At 41.0% G+C, this 16,268-nt stretch overlaps 1 long non-coding RNA gene across 1 annotated transcript; it reads left to right on the top strand.

The window, feature by feature from the left end:
- Positions 1-3,840: 3,840 nt before the first annotated feature.
- On the top strand, positions 3,841-7,642 carry LOC141110449 (uncharacterized). The gene is made up of 3 exons (XR_012236294.1): positions 3,841-4,009; positions 5,244-5,351; positions 7,288-7,642. It is a non-coding gene; the product is annotated as an uncharacterized lncRNA (long non-coding RNA).
- The last annotated feature ends 8,626 nt before the right edge of the window (positions 7,643-16,268 follow it).

The raw sequence follows: 16,268 nt of genomic DNA, 5'->3' as shown, positions 1-16,268 counted from the left end.
GTGCTCAGGACCTCAGACTGGGCCGAAGGTTTACCTTCCAACAAGACAATGACCCTAAGCACACAGCTAAAATAACGAAGGAGTGGCTTCACAACAACTCCGTGACTGTTCTTGAATGGCCCAGCCAGAGGCCTGACTTAAACCCAATTAAGCATCTCTGGAGAGACCTAAACATGGCCGTCCACCAACGTTTACCATCCAACCTGACAGAACTGGAGAGGATCTGCAAGGAGGAATGGCAGAGGATCCCCAAATCCAGGTGTGAAAAACTTGTTGCATCTTTCCCAAAAGGAATCATGGCTGTATTAGATCAAAAGGGGGCTTCTACTAAATACTGAGTAAAGGGTCTGAATACTTAGGACCATGTGATATTTCAGTTTTTCTTTTTTAATAAATCTGCAAAAATGTCAACAATTCTGTGTTTTTCTGTCAATATGGGGTGCTGTGTGTACATTAATGAGAAAAAAATGAATTTAAATGATTTTAGCAAATGGCTGCAATATAACAAAAAGTGAAAAATTTAAGGGAGTCTGAATACTTTCTGTCCCCACTGTACATACAGTATCTCACAAAAGTGAGTACACCCCTCACATTTTTGTAAATATTTTATTATATCTTTTCATGTGACAACACTGAAGAAATGACACTTTGCTACAATGTAAAGTAGTGAGTGTACAGCTTGTATAACAGTGTAAATTTGCTGTCCCCTCAAAATAACTCAACACACAGCCATTAATGTCTAAACCACTGGCAACAAAAGTGAGTAAACCCCTAAGTCAAAATGTCCAAATTGGGCCCAAAGTGTCAATATATTGTGTGGCCACCATTATCTTCTAGCACTGCCTTAACCCTCTTGGGGCATGGAGTTCACCAGAGCTTCACAGGTTGCCATTGAAATGCACCTATGATGACAATTATAGACCCCTCATTTCTTTGTAAGTGGGCAAACTTACAAAATCTGCAGGGGATCAAATAATAATTTTACCCACTGTATGTTCAAACAGCTGCCTTCTGGTAGACAGTTCAGAAGTCTTTCCTTCCACACAACCAAGTTACAAAATTAAAGAATTTCTCCGTATGGCTTTGAAACTCTGGTAGGGCATCGAGATACATTAGATTATTGGTGGATATTTTTATGTTTTGTGTACATATTGTGTACTTTTTTTGTATGTGGAAATTGTGTTTTATATGCAATATTAGGAAGTTTTTATGTGTTGGGGCTACATCTATATTTCATTTATGGAATTTGTTTACATTTATTACATAAGTAAAGACAATGTAAAAATATACAGTATATTCCCAATAGGATGCTGAAGATTAATAGTATGAGAAGCATAGGCGTGCGCACCGTCAGTATGTATGCACATGACATGCTGTCAATCAACTTCTGGGCCACATCCTGACTGATGATCTGGGCCAGATCCTGATGGATGATCTTCCATAATCAATGCTTGGAGTTTGACAGAATTTGTGTTTTTTTATTTGTTTACCTGCCTCTTCAGGATTGACCACAAGTTCTCAATGGGATTAAGGTCTGCGGAGTTTTCTAGCCATGGACCCAAAATTTTGATGTTTTGTTACCCAACCACTTCGTTTTTAATTTTGCTTTATGGCGAAGTACTCCAACATGCTGGAAAAGACATTGTTCGTCATCAAACTGTTCTTGGATGGTTGGGAGAAGTTGCTCTAGGACAGTGGTTCTCAACTCCTGTCCTCAGGATCCACTAATAGGCCAGGTTTGCAAGATAACTGAAATGCATCACAGGTGATATCATTTGTTGCTCAGTGATAGCAGTATTCTAGTCTGTATCTCCCCCAAGGTAATACTTAAAACCTGGCCGGTTGGTGGGTCCTGGGGACTGGAGTTGAGAACCACACCTCTAGGAGGTTGTTTTTGTACCATTATTTATTCATTGATGTGTTCTTAAGCAAAATTATGAGTGAGCCCACTCCCTTGGCTGAGAAGCAACCCCACACATGAATGGTCTCAGGATCAGTGGCGGCTTGTGCTCAAAAGTTTTGGGAAGTACAAACAAACTGAAAAATTCTGAAAAAAAACCCCATCAATTGCAGCTTCACTGTGCCCATTAATTGCAGCTACTGTGCCCATCAAATGCCACCACTGTACCCATCAAATGCTGCCACTGTGCCATTAAATGCTGCCACTTTGCCCATCAAATGCTGCCACTGTGCCATCAAATGCTGCCACTTTGCCATCAAATGCAGCCACTGTGCCCATCAAATGCTGCCACTGTGCCCATCAAATGTTGCCACTGTGCCCATCAAACACAGCCACTGTGCCCATCAAACACTGCCACTGTGCCATCAAATGCTGCCACTGTGCCCATCAAATGCTACCACTGTGCCATAAAATGCTGCCACTGTGCCCATCAAATGCTGCCACTGTGCCTATCAAATGCTACCACGGTGCCCATCAAATGCTGCCACTGTGCCATCAAATGCTACCACTGTGCCATCAAATTCTGCCACTATGCCCATCAAATACTGCCACTGTGCCCATCCTATGCTGTCACTGTGCCCATTGAATGCTGCCACCGTGCCATCAAATGCTGCCACTGTGCCCATATAATGCCACTACTGTGCCCATTGAATGCTGCCACTGTGCCCATATAATGCCGCCACTGTGCCCATTGAATGCTGCCACTGTGCCCATTGAATGCCGCCACTGTGCCATCAAATGCTGCCACTGTGACCCCCCGCCCACTCGCCGTCTGCCCGCACTTACCTTGTCTCGGTGGGGCAGCAGGTGATGGCAGCGAGCGGTGTCCTCCATGCGTCTCCTCTGGTCCTCTCCTTCTGATAGGCGCCCAATCACAGCGCCTGTTGTTTCAGCCAATCAGGGGATGGTTAACATACCCGAGCACCTGATTGGCGGAGAGGCGGTTCAGTGTTAGGAAAGCAAATATTTATTCGCTTTCCTAACACACCTGGGTGGACTGCAAGTGCCAAGCATGACGCTAGCAGTTCACCTATTTTGAAGCCTATTAGAGCCTATGGCTGTAATCAGGTGCTTCAAAAACACCCCTGCCACTGTAATTCAGGCATCTGGCACCCGAAAAGGGGCCGGTCGCCTGAATAGGGGGTGGCAGCGGCGGCCATGGATAGATTCATGCATAGCATGAATCTATCCATTGGTCATAGAGGGGGTGGCTGGAGAGAGGGGGTGGCGCCTGTGAGCCCTTATGGACGCACAGTCACTGCTCAGGATGCTTTTCTCTTGGCATGACACAGGACTCATGGTAGCGCTCACCTTTTCTTCTCCAGACTAGGTTTGTTCTGGATGCCCCAAACAATCGGAAAGGGGATTCATCAGAGAAAATGACTTTACCCCAGTCCTCAGCAGTCCAATCCCTGTACATTTTGCAGAATATCAGTCTGCCCCTGATGTTTTTCCTGGACAGAAGTGGCTCCTTTGCTGCCCTTTGAGCAAGTAGTGATAACATGTTGAGCACATGAGAGCATTTAAGTCACTGCCAAGGCCAACTACCAGCATCATGTGAGAAGTACAAAGCAAAATGAAGAACCATGAAAAGGTAAAACTAATTAAATATAGCAGAGAACGGGTGAATCCACAAAAAATACAAGTGGAAAAGTTGAACGTTAGGGCTTTGAGCCTCTAGTCTCTTCCTGAACTTACTGTTAGCATTACAAGACTATTATTGGACAGAACAAGCAGCCCAGTTAGGTTTGGTAATTGTTGAAGATTTAAAACATCCTATATCCATGGCATCCGTTCATTCTGTACTTCTTCCACCTGACAAAACTTTTTGAGGTTGATAGCGAAGAGGATTTCAAATAACTGACCAATAGCCTGGAGTTTTTTGGCCATTTGTGTAGTTCAAAATGTGTTGAAATGAGAAGTTGCTTTTCCTGAGGAAGTTACAGACTGACCACAATGGCACACAGTAGTTATTTCTCATCACAGCAAAGTTCCTTCTCTAACATTGCCATATTATCTTCCTTCTCCGAGTTTGACTGCTGAATCTCTGTGAGTACCAATTTAAATGTTATTATTTTACTTAATATTCTTTCTGTTAATTCTTGGTGAATGTAGAAAATGTTATCTTTTTTTCCCTGCAGTTTTTGGAAACCGTACTCTAGCTTCACACCATAGTATACCATAAAAACCTACATTTATGGTGTATATCTGTGAAGGTTCTCATTTATCCTGGTTGTGGTATATCTAGTAGAAATTAGTCACATTCAGCTGGATTTGTTGAGGACCTTAAGTAGCTTCTCCAACCCACTTCTTCAGTTTATTTGAAGTACTGAAGAAGTGACTTGGAGAAGCTAAAAATTGATCATAAATCTGTTTTCGTGGTATACTATGGTGTGAAGCTAAAGTAAAGTTTCCAAAAACTTCAGCCAAAAAAAATGATAGCACCTTCTACATTTACCAAGGATTAGTAGAAGGAATATTAAGTGTGGTAGAGGCAATAGCACAAAACATTTGTTTTTAATGTAGATTCGGGTTGCTTGTCTACAAGGACTGTTATTGATTTCTGCATCTCCTTGTGCAATCACAAAGCAGAAACCAGTAGACTAATTCTTTTTAACTGGTACAGTTAAGGTAGCCATAGAAGAGAGGACGTGGTTACAAGAGAGGTTACAAACATGGTCTGACCTACCACAGGAACCTTTGATGGCCAATGCAAAAGTAAGAACAAATACTTTACTGATTATTTATGGCTATAGAAAGGGAGAAGTGAATGTAAGCACCGATTTATTACAGATGATACGTTTAGGACCAGGACTATCTTTACATACTTACAATTGATTGGTAAACTTGATAATATCGTTGGCAAGAGTTGACATTATAGCTGTAAGTGGTTCTGTGCTGGCAGGTTATTTTTAATGCGCTAAATGAAAAACGATCCTCTAAAAATGTAAAAGGTCACTGGATGGATTACAGTATGCAATGCTGCACCTGGACTAGTTAAAGTCTATGTCCAGCCTAAACTTTTCTTTGTAGGTTAGGATAGAGTGGGGGAAGGGTTAGACCTCCTATCAGCTTCTTACTGCTGTCTGAGACTCCTTTACAGAGATTTCCAGTCAAAGAGGAAATGAGGGGAACTCTCCAACAGCAACACAGGCAGACATGATGAAGTTTGTAAATAACTCGCAACTATATTTTACTGTTTGAAGATTTTTGCCAATGTGTAAAGATGTTCCCCTTGTATTGTAATCAACGAGTGACTAATTACGCTTTTACCTTTCTGTAGAGAAGTAAATATAAGTGAACACAAGAAAAGAAAGAGAAACAGAACTCTGAACAATGAAACCGGCGTCCTGTTTCTTGTTAAGATACATTTTCATATTTCTTCTTCAAGGTAATATCAATAGAATAGAATGAATGGTTTCTTATCAATCTCCAGCATATTTTATGTTGTTTTGTTTTTTTTTGCTAAATTTTTTTGAATTTTCACATTGTACAGCAAAATGTAAAAAATATATAATACAATAAACAACATAAGTAAAGAAAAAAATTATAAGACTTTATTTTGGCATGTTAATTAGACAATAACCAACCATGTTGCCATTAAATTTTTTTGTCTGAGCTTCTGGCAAACCGTCAAAACCAAAGACCTTATGCATTGGTATATTATGAAGACTCAAAACTAAGGCCTGGTTTACACCTAAGCATTTTTTTAGTTTTGTAGAAACACGCTACAGTCCATATGTGCTGGGGGGTGCTTTGGGAGAGGAGAGGACAGGGTGCTGTTGGGAGGGGGGACAGTGTATTTGACACCACACCTTGTAGCAAATCCAGTCCCCTCCAAAAGCACCACCCAGCACATATCCTCTTACCCCCTCCCCCCAATCAAAGAGATTGTAATTGTGATGGTAATTGTAATCTGTGATCCCTTGTAACCTACAAGAGATGCAGGGCAAGTGCCCTGGGTGCCCACCCTGGAAGATTGGGGGGGGGGAGGGGGTATTTGCACTGGAATGGAGGGGTGTTGCGATGGGAAGGGGGATTTTGGGGGTTAAGAAAATTTGTGCTGGAGAGGATTAGGGGAGTAGAGAGGATATCCTCCAGGATGGAGGGGACAGGGGCATATATACAGGGGTTGTGATTGCAGCATAGAGAGGACGGGGGGTAGGGGTGGCATATAAAGCAACCAACCCCCTCCAATTTCCTCCAGCAGCCTTTCAGTAGCTGTAGGAGGAAAATGGGGGTAATCGTTTCCCCTGCCACCCCCACCGCCCCTCCTATCTACCTGCTGCCCCCTGTGTACTCCCCTGGCTCCCTCATACCCCGCAGCACTGCCGGCTTCCCCCCTCCCCTCTCCTGCCAGCTGCTGCAGGGGATGTGTCAGGATGGAGAGTGGGCAAGGGGTCGGTAAATGAGGCATTTACTGGCATTTTCCTTGTCTTAATGATTAGAGTCAGTGATATATACCGATCACTGACTCTGTTCATTCGTAACTGTGGCATAATAAACTGTGTTTACTATGCTTCCAATGAACAGGTCCTGTCCATTCATTCTGTGCATCTGAGACTAGATATGGAGATTGAGGGCTGTGTCCTCCATCTCCTTTCTCTGTCTTAAAGGTAAAACATCAGAGGTCTGTTTAGACCCCCGATATCTCACCAAAGCCCCCCAACAGGGCTCATAAATAAATAAATAAATAAATAAATAAATAAATAAAAAGGAATTATTAAAAATGAATAAAATAAAATGGTCAAAACTAATAAACAAATAAAATAACAACAAATAAATAAATACTGACACCAGTAATAAGGGTCACAAAGGTCACACTTGCGATTAGGCCCTGGTGTGTCGTCATCGAGGGGGGGGGGCCCCGGCCGGGGGTCAGGGGGGCCCTTTATGATCTCTTGCAAAGGGGCCCTGAAGGTTCTAGTTATGGCTCTGTGTTGGATGTATAGATTTTAGAAGAAGTTTTTATACCTCACTACAACAGTGTAGCAATACCCTAATAATTATCAGAATGTACAATTGTTGGGGTAGTTTGTCAGCACATTTAAATCAAAAAAGTTAGTCAAGGATGGTGTGGCACCTCCAGACTATAGCAGTGGCAACCAAATAATCGTTAACTCTTTTTAATGATCTTGCTACAATATGGATATAAAACAAGTACATTGCACTTTCGCAAGATTAAACTGTTTCATGAAGGAAAAAAAAAAAAAAAAAAACATGACCTGTAAGCATTGTTATTAGGCTTGGCTTCAATTCCTCGCCCTTTATTATCTATGATACATTTTACACTGATGTGGAATAATCTCTGTTTTTGTTTTTCATAGAGGTGTCATCAGATGAGGACAGAAAGGAATGGTCCTTCTCATTTCCAGACTCCATTAAAGCACTGAAGAATTCTGATGTGACCATTCCCTGCACATTCACTGCTCCTATAGACCGCCAGCCGATCAATCTGATTTGGTATAAGTACGATGTTTCAGAATACCCCCAGATCTTCAATAGTAAAGACCCCTCTAAAGTTATAAAAGAGTACAGACGACGGACAAGTCTTATTTATAATGGAACAAACAGCTGCACACTGAAAATCAAGAATGTGAGAGACACAGAATGGTTTTATCCAGGAATAAGTGAAGAGATCAATTCCTACATCCTTAATAACAACCAGAATGTCCGGGTCAAAGTCACAGGTAATGTTGTTAAAACAATAGTCCATTTATTGAATTACATTAATGACAAAGAATGTCCACAAAGTAGCACTTAGTAAGAAAACTCATTCCATCCATCTCATGGTGTATAAAACATTCTCTATAGAAGTAGAATGTGTTCTTAAAGTGGGGTTCCACCCAAAAAAAAAAAAAAAAAACTACATGAAAAATCCTAAAAAAAAAATACTAAAAACATTTGGATTTATTTTTTTTAACTTACCTCTAAATGCCTGTTGCTAGGTGGTCCCTCGTAGTCTGCCTCTTCCAGTGCCTGGGTTGGTGACATCACTTCCCCCTCGGCACAGGAAGAGCTCAGCTCTGCTCCCTCCCTCTCTCCTGTCAATCATCTGGGACCCATTACAGATCCCAGGTGACTGAGCGGCCAAACACGGCGCGCGGCGCCGCTCACGCATGCGCAATGGGTGCCAGGCTGTGAAGCCACAGCCCTGCGCACACAGTTGCAATGCCGGTGCCGCTGAATGGAGGGGGAGACGAGCGGGGCTTCGATCCCCCGCATCGCTGGACCCTGGGACAGGTAAGTGTCCAATTAAAAGTCAGCAGCTGCAGTATTTGTAGCTGCTGACTTTTAATTTTTTTTTTTTTTTTTTGATTGGACCTCGGGTGGAACTCCTCTTTAAGAAACCTCCCTCCATGATCACCTCCAGGACTTCTCCAGAGCCTCTCCCATTCTATGCAACTCCTCACTCCAACCTGTTCCCTGAACTCCTGCTCTGTCCACATTTAGACGATCCCTGAAATCTCATCTCTTCAGAGAAGCCTATCCCACCTCCACCTAACAACTGAACTTTTATATTCTCCATCAGTTTACTCTCATACATTTATTACTTTTGTACCACTTGCTCTTCACTTTTACATTGTAATTACTTATGAGTAGGGAATGAGCCCGATGTTCGAGTCGAACGTGAGTGTTCGGGTCTTCGCCTGTTCACCGAACAGCAAACAATTCGCTGTGTTCGCAGCAAATTTGAAAGCTGCCAGAACACCATTAAAGTCTATGGGACACGAACATGAAAAATCAAAAGTGCTAATTTTAAAGGCTTATATGCAAGTTATTTTCATAAAAAGTGTTTGGGGACCTGGGTCCTGCCCCAGGGGACATGTACCAATGCAATTTTTTTTTTTTAAAACGGCAGTTTTTTCGGGAGCAGTGATTTTAATAATGCTTAAAGTGAAACAATAAAAGTGAAATATTCCTTTAAATATCGTGCCTGGGGGGTGTCTATAGTATGCCTGTAAAGGGGCGCATTTTTCCAGTGTTTAGAACAATACCACAGCAAAATGACATTTCTACAGGAAAAATTGTCATTTAAAACTGATCGCGGCTATAATGAATTGTCGGATCTCGGCAATATAGATAAAACTCATCGAAAATAAAAGCATGACCCTTTGGGTCTGGTATGAATATTAAGGGGAACCCCGAACCAAAATTTTTTTAAAAATTGCGTGGGAGTCCCCCTAAAATCCATGCCAGGCCCTTCGGGTCTGATATGGAAATTAAGGGGAACCCTGTGCCAAATTTTTAAAAAAATGGTATAGGGGTCCCCCCCCAAAATTCATGTCAGACCCTTCAGGTCTGGTATGGATTTTAAGGGGAACCCTGCGCCAAAATAAAAAAAAATGGCGTAGGGGTCCCCCCCAAAATCCATACCAGACCCTTATCCGAGCACGCAACCTGGCAGGCCGCGGGGCCACTGCCACCTCTGATGCCATGGGGGCTTCCCCATGGCTTCCCCGTAGCGTCAGAGGGGGTGGGGTCACCCGGTTATGTCACCGGGTGGCCCCGCCCTCAGTTATATAAGAGCTGTCACAGCGAAGATGTGTCAGTGGGAGGGAACCTCTTGTATTTTTTACCATTTTAACACTTTTTTTTGTGAAATGGTAGGGGTACTTGTACCCCGCTACCAATTCACACAGGGGGGAGGCTGGGATCTGGAGGTCCCCTTGACTTGACTTTTAATAATCAGAAACTTAACTGTCCTGGAGTCCAGTGATGTTGACACCGCAGCTGATGTTTCCATCAGCTGTTCGGTGCATGCCGCCTCCATTGCGAGTAAGGGAATCTGGCAGTGTAGCCTATCGGCTTCACGCCGGGAACCCTACTGCGCATGCGTGAGGCTCCGCTCCTCTCTCCTACTGGCCCGGCGACAAGGGGAGGAGGAGGGAGGAGGAGGGAGGAGGAGGAAGCCCCAGCCACGACGTCAATACCCGCGGCTGAGGCTCCCGGAAGTGGGGAAAGCATACCTGTGAAAGACAGGTATGCTGTCCCCCCTCCCCCCGAAAGATGCCAAATTTGGCACCGGAGGGGGAGAGGAGTACACTTTTGGGTGGCACTCCGCTTTAAAGATTTAGCTTTCCCGTAAATCACTAAACTATACTACTATACTATACTAATATTTAGTTGTATAAGCACTGTTTCTGAGAACTGCTTCACATCTGTGTTGCATGGAGTCGACCAACTTCTGGCACCTGTGAACAGGTATTCCAGCCCAGGAGGATTGCGCTACATTCCACAATTCCTCAGCATGTCTTGGTTTTACCTCAGAAACAGCATTTTTGATGTTACCCCATAAGTTTTCTATTGGATTAAGGTCCAGGGATTGGGCTGGCCACTCCATAACATTAATCTTGTTGGTCTGGAACTAAGATGCTGCTCGCTTGCTGGTGTGTTTGGGGTCATTGTCTTGTGGAAACACCCATTTCAAGGGCATTTCCTCTTCGGTATAAGATTCCAGTATTTTGATGTATTCAAACTGATCCATAATCCCTTTTATACAATATATAGGCCCAACACCATAGTATGAGAAACATCCCCATATCATGATGCTTGCACCACCATGCTTTACTGTCTTCACAGTGTATTGTGGCTTAAATTCAGTGTTTGGGGGTCTCCTGACAAACTGTCAGTAGCCCCTGGACCCAAAAAGAACAATCTTGCTTTCATCAGTCTACAAAATGTTGTAGTCAATGTGTTCTTTGGCTTGTAACCTCTTACAGTACTCTTTACATACACCTTCTTTGATCACCCTGGAGCTGATCATTGGCTGAGTGTTTGCCATTTTGGCTATTCTTCCATCCATTCAAATGGTAGTTTTCCGTTTTCTTCCATGTGTTTATGGTTTTGGTTGCCATTTTAAAGCATTTGAGATCATTTTAGCTGAACAGCCTTTCAGTTTCTGCAATTCTTTATATATTTCCCCCTCTCCCAACATTTGCTGCCTTCAATGAGGGCCACCTGTGTGACACCCATTTTTTTTTTTTTTTTACAGACTGAATGACCTCACTAATTCAACTCCACACTGCTATTATTTTAATTAACGATTCAATTACACAGAATCAGGAGCATGCATGTCATGTCTTTTGGTTTTCTATTGCTCTATTACATCTACTAGTAAATTATTTGCCATGTAGAAATATAATTTATACCAAAAACAGTGATTGATCTGGTTAGTGATGTTGGACTGCTATTATTTTGAACACAACTGTATAAAATAATATTGTATCATTAATAGGTTTTATTAATAGTTTATTAATAGTTTATCAAGTAAGTTGTGATAGTACCATCGATCTATGAAACCGGAATTGCTGCCCACTTCCTTGAAAATTGAATACAAAATCAAGCAGGTTCCTCTGTGGAACTTTTAAAGGCAGAAATTTCTTGACAAATACATATAATGAAAATATATTGATATTTTATTAGAAAAGTTTAAAAATAAATTGGTGACTTATGAGAAGTCACAATATGATTCATTTATCTATTATACAAAAATACAAAATACAATGTCAAGAAACATATGTGTGTATTTATACAGACAACAACTTGAGACTCGCCAGTAAGATCACTTTTATCGGTGGCGGGAGAGGGCCCCCCTCCCATCGCGCTCCAGTGCCCTCTGCCATCAGCAGCGACAGAGGCGGTCGGATCCTTTCCCTAGCCTGACATGGAGACAAGTGAGGGGAAGATGGCCCCCACCAGTCTCCATATCATTGCAGGGCTGAAGCGACGTCAAAAGGGCCATTGTTTTTTTGTATTTTTTTAAATGACAATTTTTTTTTTATTGCATTTTAGTGTAAATATGAGATCTGAGGTCTTTTTGACCCCAGATCTCATATTTAAGAGGACCTGTCATGCTTTTTTTCTATTACAACTGATGTTTACATTCCTTGTAATAGGAATAAAAGTGACACAATTTTTTTTAAAAAGAACAGTGTAAAAATAAAAAAATAAAAGGTAAAATAAATAAGAAAAAAAAATATTTTTAAACGCACCCCATCCTGACGAGCTCGTGTGCAGAAGCAAACCCATACGTGAGTAGCGCCCGCATATGAAAACGGTGTTCAAACCACATGTGTGAGGTATCGCCACGATCGGTAGAGCGAGAGCTATAATTCTAGCCCTAGACATCCTCTGTAACTCAAAACATGCAACCTGTAGAATTTTTTAAACGTTGCCTATGGCGATTTTTAATGGTAAAAGTTTGTCTCCGTTCCATGAGCGGGCGCAATTTTGAAGCGTGTTGGGTATCAATTTACTCGGCATAACATTATCTTTCACAATATAAAAAATTGGGCTAACTTTACTGTTGTCTTATTTTTTAATTCAAAAAAGTGTATGTTTTCCAAAAAAAGTGCGCTTGTAAGACCGCTGTGCAAATACGGTGTGACATAAAGTATTGCAATGACCACCATTTTATTCTCTAGGGTGTTAGAAAAAAAAATGTATAATGTTTGGGGGTTCTAAGTAATTTTCTAGCAAAAAAAAATGTTTTTAACTTGTAAACAACAAATCTCAGAAAGAGGCTCGGTCCTTAAGTGATTAAAAGTAAAAATTAGTCGAGGATGATATGGAGCCTCCAGACGTAGGGTGGGGACAAACTAATCCTTAATACTATTTATTATCTTACTACAATAAGGCTATAAAACAGGTGCACTTACTTTTTTTTTAATTCCCCTAGATGATCCTCTTTCATGAAGCAAGAAATAAAAATAAAAGACCCATGTACCTTTTATGTATCTTGACTGCAGTCACCTTCCATAATTTGTTCCCTATTATCTATGATATATTTTACACAGAATTATCTCTGTTTTTGTTTTTCATAGTGGAGTCATCAGATGCACCCAGAACACAATGGTCCTTCTCATTTCCAGACTCCATTAAAGCACTGAAGAATTCTGATGTGACCATTCCCTGCACATTCACTGCTCCTATAGACCTCAGTGAGGTCAATTTGATTTGGTATAAGTATCAAAGTATAGGATACCCCCAGATTTTCAATAGTAAAAACCCCTCTCAGGTTATAGAAGAGTACAGAGGACGGACAAGTCTTGTTGCTAACAGAACAAACAGCTGCACACTGAGAATCAATGATGTGAAAGAAACAGAACAGTTTTATCCAGGAATAGGTGAAGAGATAAATTCATACATCCTTAATAACAGACAGACTGTCCGGGTCAAAGTCACAGGTAATGTTGTTAAAAAAAATATTTAAAAGTATAACTGAAGGCAAAAGTTTTTTTTGTGACAAGCTGGTGCACGGCAGTGACTGTAAAGAGGAATTTTATCTCATGATTTGGAGACACTGTCTTTTCTCTAGATGCATTTCTTTCTTCTTTTATTTAGAGACTTTGGAGACATAGTTAACTGAACTTTATATACATATATAATTCCAATGTTCAAATTGCGATCTGAATTGTTGACACTATCATGTCAATATACTGTATTTTGTATTGATAATTTTTATCACAGTACAACACTTTTTAGGTGTATTTATGTTATATATTATTTTTTGTGTTGGTAATAGTGAGTGCAGCTGTTTTGAATATATTGTGATATTTGTGCACTAATTTTAGTGTAGGATTTTCTCATTTTATTATTTGACTTTTCAAAATGGCTCCTTAGGAATTCTAGGTTCTTTGACAGTTCTGAGGTTAAATTTCATCTCTGAATAAGTACAACAATTGGGGGGACAGTTGGGAGCTACGGGGCTTATCTTCTAAATCTGTCTCTCCAATTGGTTCAGTCTTTCTCCGTTTATGTTCTATTTACCTCCTTCTTTATGTATTTTTATTTTAGAAATACAGGATGTCATGCACAGGAACCCTTTTATCTAATAAAAATAAAGGGATTGAATATACAATAGCACCATCATCCTGCATTATTACAGAAAGTATTTGTTATTGTATGATAGACTTTCATGGTGCTGAAGTTACATGTAGTCAAAGGTTTTATCAAAAGGGAATTACCCAGTAATCTTTATTGATATACAGTTAAAAAATTTGATATATAAAAATCCATACCACATAGGTGTAGAAATTTGTACAGCTAATTCTTAACTGTACATCAATAAACATTATTGGGTAAATTCCTTTTAATATAACCATTGACTACGTGTTCCTTTAGCACCCCAAAAGTCCAATAAACAATGACACATACTTCTTTTATACAATGAGCAGTATTACCAATATTCTCAGATTCTATAGTATCTCCATGGCCTTCCATTCATAGACAGGCAATTTGTAAAAGAGATTGAGATTGGAAGTTTACTCACTTCAACCACTTTGATGAATTGGATAAGTTTTGATGGAACATATATATATATATATTCAACATTTTTTCTTCTCTCAGGTTGCTCTGAAGACAGATCATGTGAGGACTGGGAGTTTACATTCCCATCCTTTATTGATGCTTTGAAAGGTACCTGTGTGGACATCCCCTGCACATTCACCCATCCTGAAGATGCTAAAGATTTTAATTTCTTCTGGTACTCAAAAAGTGATCAAGCCAAAATCTTCAACAATAAAACCCCGAGTGATGTGGCCGATGAATATAAAGGACGGATATTTCTTACTGGGAATACAGGAAATAATTGCTCCATAAAGATCATCAATGTGGAAAAAACAGAACATTATTATCCAGGAATAAATATTGATATCAATTCCTACAAACTCAAAAGTAGAAGGGTTTTTGTGTATTTGCCAGGTACTTATTTAATAGTATTAAACAGACAGACCATCATAATGCAAAAGATGAATTCAGGATTTGATTCACAAAGCTATCCTTACTTATAGTGACAATGTAAAGATAGAAGAAAAGGAGCTCATGTGTGGTTAAAGTGAACCTGTCATAAAACTAAGAAATTCTGGCTGTGAAGGTTTATTAATCCCCCTCTGCACTCTGTGCTTCTTTCCACTGGCCCCTATGTGACCGCAGGACATGGTGGTGACATAGAGGTTGGTAGAAGGATAGAAAGGGGAAAAGACAAGTGAAGTGCTTCCCTAGTGTAAAACCTCCTTTTGTTTTGACACAATAAGAAAAAATATTAGGATGCACCCCCATGGTTCCAGTGAACAGCACGCCTGTCACACCTCAAATAGAGCCCATGTGATCCCATCCACCAAGCTGAATGGCTTCTCCATGATGTGCTGCTGCCCGAAGAAGGAAGCCACACCCTCAGAAGCGGTATACATAGCAATTTGGAGTACACAGACTTGTGTTCCATGACCTCCTCAACACATTTACAGCCGCCTCGGCTCCACACCACACCACCACAGGGTTCCATGCTTGAGTGTCTCCATCCCGACTCCCGCAGCCGCCCTTGGCTCAGAGCCCCAGGCTGCAGGCGGCAGCACATCATGGAGCAGCCATTCAGCTTGGTGGATGGGATCACATTGGCTCTATTTCAACTGTGACAGGCATGGTGTTCACTGGAACCATGGGAGTGCATTTTGATATTTTTTCTTATTGTGTAAAAATAGAGGAAATTTTACACTAGGGGAGCGCTTCCCTTGTCTTTTTCCTTTCCTATCTTCCATTACAGATTGTAGCACAGACCTTGTTGGTAATTTTTGTTGGGAGAGCAGCTGAACCCTGTGAACTTCATCAAATCAATGGTTTATTAGGTTGAGGAGCGCAGGACTGGAAATCTTTTTTTTCCCATGTTTGGTAGAAGGAACCTATAAAAGTCAAACTTATATCACAAGGATTTATTTCTCAGATAAAATGTTTCTATTTCTGATTTCAGACAGACCACCAGAACCATTAATATCAGGAACTGAAAATATAGAAGACAAGAAGACGGTGATCATCTCCTGTGCTGTAAATCACACCTGTCCCTCCCATCCCCCGACTCTTACATGGAACATCACTGGTCATCCCATAAAGGAGAATCATGAAGATCTGCATTTTATTGGAATGTGGAGGATGGAGTCCAGAATGACCTATACTGCTTCCTATACAGATGACAAGACAGTTCTAGAATGTGCAGCTACTTTTTCTAATAATAAAACATCTGTTAAAATAATTACTCTTAATATTAAATGTAAGTAAATTTTAATTTACATAGGTGTGGGCAGTGTCTACTCACCCAGTAAATGAGGACTCTTCTGTGAACGCGCTCACTGATGCTTGGGCTTAGGCGGGGCGGTGGTCATGCGTTAATCAGCACTGAGGCGGCTCCGTACATAGAAGTGAGACTTTCACCTTGCACTGATACACATTAAACTTTAGGCTCTTTATCGTGAGACACTCTTCCCGTGACACTGTAAACCTTCTCTTCCTGAATGCAGCATTTTGAGGAGGACAC

This window comes from Aquarana catesbeiana, linkage group LG10 (genome assembly GCF_042186555.1).
Source record: "Aquarana catesbeiana isolate 2022-GZ linkage group LG10, ASM4218655v1, whole genome shotgun sequence".
NCBI lineage: Eukaryota > Metazoa > Chordata > Amphibia > Anura > Ranidae > Aquarana > Aquarana catesbeiana.
This window is presented reverse-complemented; position numbering and strand designations above follow the sequence as displayed.